Raw genomic sequence first — 8309 nt, 5'->3', positions numbered from 1 at the left:
CCCCCCCCCCCCCCCCCCCCCCCCCCCCCCCCCCCCCCCCCCCCAAAGAATTGACAGAACTGTGGGAGCTGTGAATTCAGGGAATTACATCACCTTCAGAATGCTGTTACTCCACATGGCGGAGTAGGTAAAGATCCGAACAACATTAAAGTGATAGCACAGGAAGAAGGAGAAGGAAAATAATTATCTCCCTGTTTATAATCATGTCTTGTGTACATGGCTACCTGCAGGTGGTTACATGAATAGTAAAGATTTTTATTCAATCTCTTGGACTTAAGGATCATTTAAAGCACTGAACTCCACAGATCTGCAATACTACACAGCACAGTTATCTTTCATAAGCCTTGCCTCAGTCTGTGTGTTGGCTTTGAATATCTCTTATTCTATCATTGAAAAATAGAAAAGAAAAACTGATTTTCCTTTTGAGCGCTGTTCATCAGCCTCCGTACCTCTGCTGTGCGCCCACCTCGTCTCCTGCACTCATCAATCCCATTCTCATCTCTGATGCTGAATGTTCCCATCACTACTTCAGTTTTGTTCTGCCCTTTCTTTGAGCTGTGCCACTACCCCCCATGTTGAGTTGCAAACCCCTCACTGAACAGAACTAAGTGCCACATGGAGCATAGGGAATGAGCGACAAAGAATTGGAACAGCAGCTGAGAACTAAGTAAGTAAATCTCCTCCCTCCCCCGAAATGAAAAAAATAAATACAGTAGGAGGGCAGATAGAGAAGCAAATCCAATGTAAAAATCTCAGAATGAGACTTACAAGAGTCAGGCTTACAGAAGCTGCAGCAGTCCAGTAACGCTGACTGCAGCAGGGGTGACAGCCCACAGTCCTTCAGCAGCTCCTCTTCTGGCAGATCAAGGCAGATCAAGACACAAGCATTATTTCACTAGAAAGAAGAAAAGAATTCCATTAAGGTCTTTGCCTTCTGATTTCCATTACATCAGTCCTTGCAAAACTTAAAATGCAGCAGAGAAACTCATGGTGTGATTAAGCATAAATCATCACAGGTTGCAGGATGCCACAGCACAGCTCCACAGCGCCCAGCCATGCTGTGAGGAGCACATGGAGTGGGGCCTCTCGTCCTCACAGGGCTCTCTGCATTCAGGCAGTGCCAGTCTGAGACCTGGCATGCAGTCAGTTGGCTTAATTAAAGCCTACCTGATAGCACACGAACACCCATTTTCAGCCAGGCAGTTCCTTGTTTCTTATTGATTCTCAGATCCTTTTTTAAAAGTCTCCCTCTTCCTTTAACATAAGAGCTGACAGGTGGCTTTGACAGCACGTTTATTAGTTGTGCTGGTACATGCTGGAAGAAATAAATCATCGGAGGTTGTATTTTTACAGAAAAGGACTGTCAGCAAGGCTCTAAGTCTGCACTGTTACTGCTGCAAAGGGCATCCTTTCCCACCCCCACCCCCCCAAAGTTCTCATTTGCTCCTCACCAGGCAATACCACCTCATGTATCGCATCAAGCTTCATCTGCATGGGCCTGGCTGGCAGATCACCACAAGACTGATTTGCAAAAGCCCCTCTGCCTCTGCACAACCCTAAACCAAGAGCCCCCTTGGTCTCCTGCAGCACAACAAAGACTTTAAAGTAGATGTAACCATAATTTACATTCCAGAGGAAAACGAAAAGCCTTTCTTGGTTTACAGAATTACCCAAGAGGCAAACCAGTTCCCAGGCCAGGAGAAATTCTTCATTTTGCAATACACTTTAATTATACCAAGAGAAGCAGTAACAGAATGAGAAATCAATTCCTTCTCCTAAATAAGATGGTTGCAAATTCCAAGTCGGTAACTGAGCAGATGTAGAATTGAAATGGAAAAAGTAAATACCCAAGCAGGCGCTGTGAAAATTGTCTTATCATCTCAACTAGTTCATCCACTGGGAAAGGGATATGGGGAGACAGTTCCCGAATCTCCTGATAAGGAAACCAGAACAAATTCAATCACTTTTATTTCAGTGACACAGCCAGCATCCAAACAGACACGCGCTGCCCCTCCCTGCCTCCACAGCTGCACAGAGACTCTCTCATAAAGCAGAGCAGCCCCTCAGCCTGCAGAGTCCATTGCTCTCCAGCGAAGAGGCAGCTCTGTGCAAATCCGCCACCTGTAGGACCTGTGGCCATCCTGCTGCCACCAGCATGCCAACAGCACAAACCTGGCACCCTGACCTCAGGGGACTCCAAAGGCCATCACTGAGAGGTGAAGGTTCTGAGCATAGAACATGCTCCCCGAGGCAGTAGGCACAGGGACGCTGCTCTCAGACATAGGGTTTGGGTGGTGCTGTGTGGAGCCAGAGGTTGGATTCAAAGACCCTTGTGGGTCCTTCCCAACTCTGTGATCCCTCAGAGCAGGAGGCGCCCTCAATGTTCCCCAGGGTGGGCAGAGGGGATGGCACCGGGCTGTGCTCAGTAGCAACAGGTCCTTCTTCAAAAGACTGATTGCACACCCAGGTGCACCAGGCTGGCCACACCTACTTGAAACAAGGCACCTGCTTTGAACCTCCCCCACACACACAGCTGTGTCTGATGTTTGCACTCTCATTCACTGTTTGCAGCAAAAGCAGAAAATTAAATTGTTTCAAAACCAGGAAGATAGCTGAAGTTTGAACAAGAGTGAAGCATTTCCATTTAACAACAGTGCTCCTTCTACAGCCATTTAATGTATTCATCCCAGTCCATGTTTAATCTGCCTATTTTTCTATTCTGTCTACTGATCTGCCCATCCACCTCTACACTAGAGCAGTAACTCTGGATCCCTTTGCAATTTGTACAAAGATCAAACCCCATTGTCGCTATCTCATCACGCCTTTATCTCTTAAAAGTCAGACACATACGATTCCCTTCCAGTCATTAAAGAGACAGATTCCTGATTAACAGAGCTGGGCGCTCCATCCATCTGTGTGCACACACACTGATGCATACACACAAGCACACATGTACTTGCAGATGGCAATCCTAGATTAATAGGTTACACAAGGATTTTATCCCAGGCTTACTGAGGATAATAAACCCTCTGAAAAAAATGTACACAAATGATTAGAAAAATGTCTTCAAACACATAACATTCTGTCTGAGCTGCATGTAAGGTGTTGTTCAGGAAATTGCTGAACATTACTGACTCAGACCATTTCTGCCAGACCCTCCTCTCATCTCTTTCTGACTGGAAAAACCAAGGACACCCCAGCAGAACCACCATTGGCTCTGTGCTGAGGTTCTACATTTCCAGGGTTCGCCACTTCCAAAGTGGGGGGGTGGGCAGAGGGGAGTTGTGAGAAGTTCTCTGAGGATTTCCTCAATCAGACTCAGAATGCTGTCAGTGAACTCCTGGTTTGGATTCAGCTGCTTCTCCCTCACAGCAGCACCAGACCCAGCCTAGAACCACATCCTCCATTTTTCTTGGCCAAACCCATACAACAATGATGAGGGACAGACAAAGCAACCCAGTGGAAATGTGTAACTGTGGATTTTGTTTTTAATTCAGACCCTTACAGCAACCAAATTCATTTCTGCCAATCTACGAAGGGAGCTTTCTGAACAAAACTTGACTATGGTTTTCAAACTCCATTTACAATGGTACAATTATACCAACGTGCCTCAACAAAGCCAGGTTCTCAAAACACCCCTGTGCTTCTGCATCAGAGAATCATTACAGTTGGAAAAGACCTCTAACATTATCAAGCCTCTGTCTGGAGTGTGATTCATGGTGTTAGGCAATCGATGAGAAATTCCTTGTACCAGAGAAAGACCTCTAGCAGACTTCCACTCTCCATGTTTCCACACAGAAAGCAGAGCACCTGCCCCAAGCCCTGCACTGACACTCAAGCAAAGTCTCGGTGGCAGCCATACAAAGCAGGGTCTGAATATAGACTTGTTTCAGTTGCAAGGGACCCATAAAGGCCATCTGGTCCAACTCCCTGCAATGAACAGGGGCACCCACAGCTCCATCAGGTCCTCAGGGTCCTGCCCAGCCTGACCCGGGGCAGGAGACTCACATCTCTGGACAACTTGTACCAATGTTTCATCACCCTTAGTCCTTATATCCATCCTAAATCTCCTCTCTTAGTTTGAAACCATTTCCCCTTGCCTTATCCCAACAGACCTTGCTGAAGAGTCCGTTCCTTTCTTTCTTACAGCCCCCCAGGTCTAACATTTTAATCTTTTTTTTCCAGCTAGTAAGGATAGTTTAGCATTACTTTTAGGGAACAGCAAAGGTCTACAGGTCTCATTCATCTCCCTGGATGTTTGTTGCACAGGTGAAGCCTCTCACGCAGAAGCACACTGAGCACTTGCTTTGTTTCCTCAGAAGACCAGGCAGAAACAAACCAGCTATGGGTCTCAGCAGCATTGCAGACTGGTGTCACTCCATAGTGTTGCCTGCAAACACTAACGCTTCTCAGGATGCAATGGGAAATGTTTTTGTGTTGACCTCAGGTGTCTGACCCACCTCCTGCTGCCACCCCACTGCATCCCACAATCTCCAGGGCTGTGTTTTATGATCTGCCTCTTGGCTGCCTGACAATTACCTAGGACTCTTTTTAGGTTGAATCCTAAAATGATTTCAAAATGAATTACAATACCACCAGGAAAAGCAGATTCAAAATGCTGCATCATTTTTTATCTAAATAATGTTTAAGTTTTAAAAGGGGGGAAGAAACCTAATTACATCTCTGTGTGGAAGATCATAAATCACATAATTACAATGGGAACCTCTGAATCTTTCCAACAGACTAAAAGCAGTCTATGGAGTTCTTATCTCATTACAGTTTAATTAAGAACTATGTTTGAGCATCTTCTTTTTAATTATCACGAAGACCAGATGACTTTTAATTTTTTTTCTTTTTTTTTTTTTTTCTTTTCCCCACCCAAAATGAGGGAGAGCGCAGACCAAAACAGGCTCTAATGAATTTACAATTTGCTCTTTGGGGAATTTTAATAAAATTACTCCACATAGAAGATTAACACTGATGCAGGAAACTTCCAAAGAGAACATTTGGTTCTTTTCAATTAGCATCACGTAACTGCCAGGAGTCAGGAAGGGGATGCTGAAGCAGCACCTTTTGGGATGAGGAGAGGGCAGGGCGTACAACCAATGAACGTACAGCTGTTACAGCTATGAGGGATACCAGAGAGCTTGGCTACGCAGTTATTACACCAAAGCTGAAAAGATAGGACGCTTACCCGTATCCTGGGCTAGGTTGTGAAACTCCAGCAGAGCAGATCTCCAGAAGAGACCCTTCCCCCCGGCAGTCAGCTCTTAAATGGGTCTGGGGAGCTGCAGCCAGGCTCCACCCTTCCGGCAGCACAGCGAATTGCCTTCACCTGTGCTCCCAGGCCGACTCAGTGCTCAGGTGGTCAATCAGAGGTTCAGGCCGTGGTTCAGCAGTTCCATACAGCAGGGTGTTGTTGGAGCTGCAAAAGGCTCTAAAACCCGAAGTCCTGGAGTAGCCCTGCAATGCTCCTCTTCCCTCCTCACGGCTTGGGAAGAATTTCCCATCAAGCAGTACTGCATGCTGCGCTCAGCACTGCTGGCTGCCATCACCCACAGTGTGGAGCTGGAAAGAGCACACACGTGTTTCTTTAAGCCCAGCACACAGCAAACACCTTTTAATTCAATTGGTTGAGTCGACACTGAGAGATTATTAGTTTTCAGTAAGATTTCATTCAATTAATTAGCTTGAAAATATCAGCACAGCCAGGCAAGCAAAGAAAAACAGAGATAAATCCCTGCCTTAGCACTGCTTCATCTTTTAAAGGCAATTAATTCTTAGTTATTAGCTTTTAATTAGGGAATAATAATGACACCATTAATACAGTTTATTATACTTGTCAGCGGACAGCTGTTCCAAACAGATTTTATTATCAGATCTTGGCGGCTTTTGTCTGCTCCACTCCCTCTCTTACGGGAGAAGGCAGCAGCTCCCCACATCCCCTGTAGCCTCAGGAGAGTCCTGCAGGACTATGGGTGTTCATGGCTTTCACTATTACTGTGGGTTTTCTAACCCTTCTAAAATGATTTCTCTCTCAGAGAATCCCAGTGGCAGCAGGACGCAGCCGTGATGGTAACTCACGTGCTTTTCTATCTATGTTTCCTTGGGGGAGATGCTGGATCTGGACCAAAGCTGGTTTCACAATTCAGCTCCTAACATCTGAGACAGCATCCAACTCACGGAATATTTAAGATGCCAAAAAAATTCACTGCTTTGTTTTGTCTTCGTCTGAGCTTAACCATCACTCTGGAAGCACCAAGTGCATTCAGAACACAGTAGATATGATTTGGAAGCAAATAATCATGTTAAATAAAGCAAGCATTCCACATAAGTTTACCCATTCTTAATCTCATTCCACCCGACTGCCAAGTGCACATCTCCGCAAGGAGGCAGCTGCAAAGGGTAGAAGAAACGCCATGTAATACCTTTCTTTCCTGCCCCAAATTTATCCTGAAATTTCAAGTCCTTCTCTAAGAACTCCACCGCACTAACACCAGCAAACTGCCTCAAGTTTTCATGAATGCTTTATTATTTCTTTGTCTTTTGCATCGCCTAAAATAAAATATACAGGAGGCTCCTAATTATGTGCTTTGTCATACACACAGGAAAGCAGATGTTCACATTATTTTCACCCGTCATACTTTTCCACTGTGTCCTAGCATCTCCCTGGCAGAGACTGCAAACTACTCCCAGGGCACACACCTTTCGTAGCTGTGTGTTATTGTTCCCATATCAGAGAGCCTCTAAGCCAATCTCACATGCAGGATGCTGCTGTAACACAAAAATGTAATGCCATACATTTCCCTGATTTACTCTGGAGTTAATAAATCACAAAAACACTACCAGGTAAAATACTGTGTTGGATTCCAACACCTTGGTTTACATTTTTTTCCTTGCTCTGGATCAGAGGAAGCCCTAAGGGAAATCGCCAGGAGCTTGGAGACCCAACAAAGTGCCTCCCAGCATCAAAAGCTGCTCATGGCAGGCATCCTTCTCCCCACTCAACACACTGCAGTCAAGTCCCATGGAAAGAAATTACCCAGTGTAGGAAGAAAGCAGCTGGGAGAACCTATTTGCAATTTTCTACAGGAAAGCAGAGAGCTGTTAAATTGAAAGCAATGCTGTTAAAATGAAGAAACTTTCCCTACTGAGAACTGACATTAAAAAATGAATGGCAGAAGGGAAGGATGATAACCACTACCATACAGATTTAGAAACTGAGACTCAGACAAGTGAAGAGCCACGAGGCAGCAGCAGGACCACCACCACTGCTGGGAAACTCCAGCAGGATACAGCATCTCCCAGCAGGCAGCCCTGCTGCCACAGAGCCCTCTATGCATCCAAGGAGCCCATTCCATGTTCACTGCTCCCTGCACTGGCAGCCTTCAGGTGCCAGGTGCTGTGCTGTAGGCTTTTTGCACATTTGTAGCTGCACAAACCTTAGAGCTACGCTGTGCGCTCTCACTGGTGACTAAGGCTGAATATTTTAGGAGAAATGGCTTTAGAGAACTTGGTGCAACTATAAAGCTTTCTCAGCTGAGGGGATTTTTATGCTCAACTGTATCCAGGCAAAAACTGGAAGAGGAGAACAGCAAACAAATTGACACATCCCACTGTTTCTCAGTGAATACTTCAATGCAAACAAACCAGCCACAGCCAAAGACGTTTCTCTGAGGCAGGATCAGGACTTTGTGGAAGTTCACAGAATCATAAATCCATATGGGTCAGGATTGGACCTCTGGACTCAGTCCAACCACCTCTCCCCCGAAGCAGCTCCCTACAGCAGCTGCACAGAAGAGCACCCAGGGGGACCAGAACATCTCCAGGGAAGGAGACCCCAGCTCTCTGTGCCACGCTCACAGCACAGAAGTTCTTCCTCATGTCCCTATGGAACTCCCCGGGCTCCAGTCTGTGCGCGGCGCTCCTCGTCCTGGCGCTGAGCACCACAGAGCAGAGCCCGGCCCCATCCTCCTGACCTCCGCCCTCCACATATTGATCAGCGCTGATCAGATCCCTCCCAGCCGTCCCTTCCCCAGGTGAACAGCCCCAGGGCTCTCAGGCTGTCCCCATCAGGAGGTGCTCCAGGTCCCCACCATCTCTGTAGCTGTTCCCCGTCTGCCTGGAACTGGGCAGCCCAGCTCTGAGCAGAGCAAAGGGAAGGAGGACCTCCCTTGCCTGCTGGCTCTGCTCTGTGCGATGCAGAACCATCGGCCTCCAAGGCCTCACCTGTGCAATGGAGAGAAGGGTTAACGCTGAACACTCCTCAATGCACATGGGATACAGGGAGCAGCCTTCACTCCTCAGAG

The 8309-nt window shown here is 46.7% G+C and overlaps 1 long non-coding RNA gene across 1 annotated transcript in view; it reads right to left on the bottom strand.

Annotated features, from left to right (window-relative positions):
- Nucleotides 1-5254, bottom strand: part of LOC122188743 — a 7212-nt gene extending 1958 nt beyond the window's left edge. Inside the window, exons 1-3 of the long non-coding RNA XR_006181640.1 lie at nt 5195-5254; nt 1848-1933; nt 769-895 (exon numbers count right to left, since the gene is read on the bottom strand). This is a non-coding gene — a long non-coding RNA (uncharacterized LOC122188743). The remainder of the gene's footprint in view (nt 1-768; nt 896-1847; nt 1934-5194) is intronic.
- Between the last annotated feature and the right edge of the window lie 3055 nt (nt 5255-8309).

Source organism: Lagopus leucura, unplaced genomic scaffold (assembly GCF_019238085.1).
Source record: "Lagopus leucura isolate 7727_CA_CO unplaced genomic scaffold, USGS_WTPT01 Super-Scaffold_100076, whole genome shotgun sequence".
Classification (NCBI taxonomy): Eukaryota; Metazoa; Chordata; class Aves; order Galliformes; family Phasianidae; genus Lagopus; species Lagopus leucura.
Note: the sequence above shows the minus strand (reverse complement) of the source record. Positions and strands in the feature narration are given on the sequence as shown.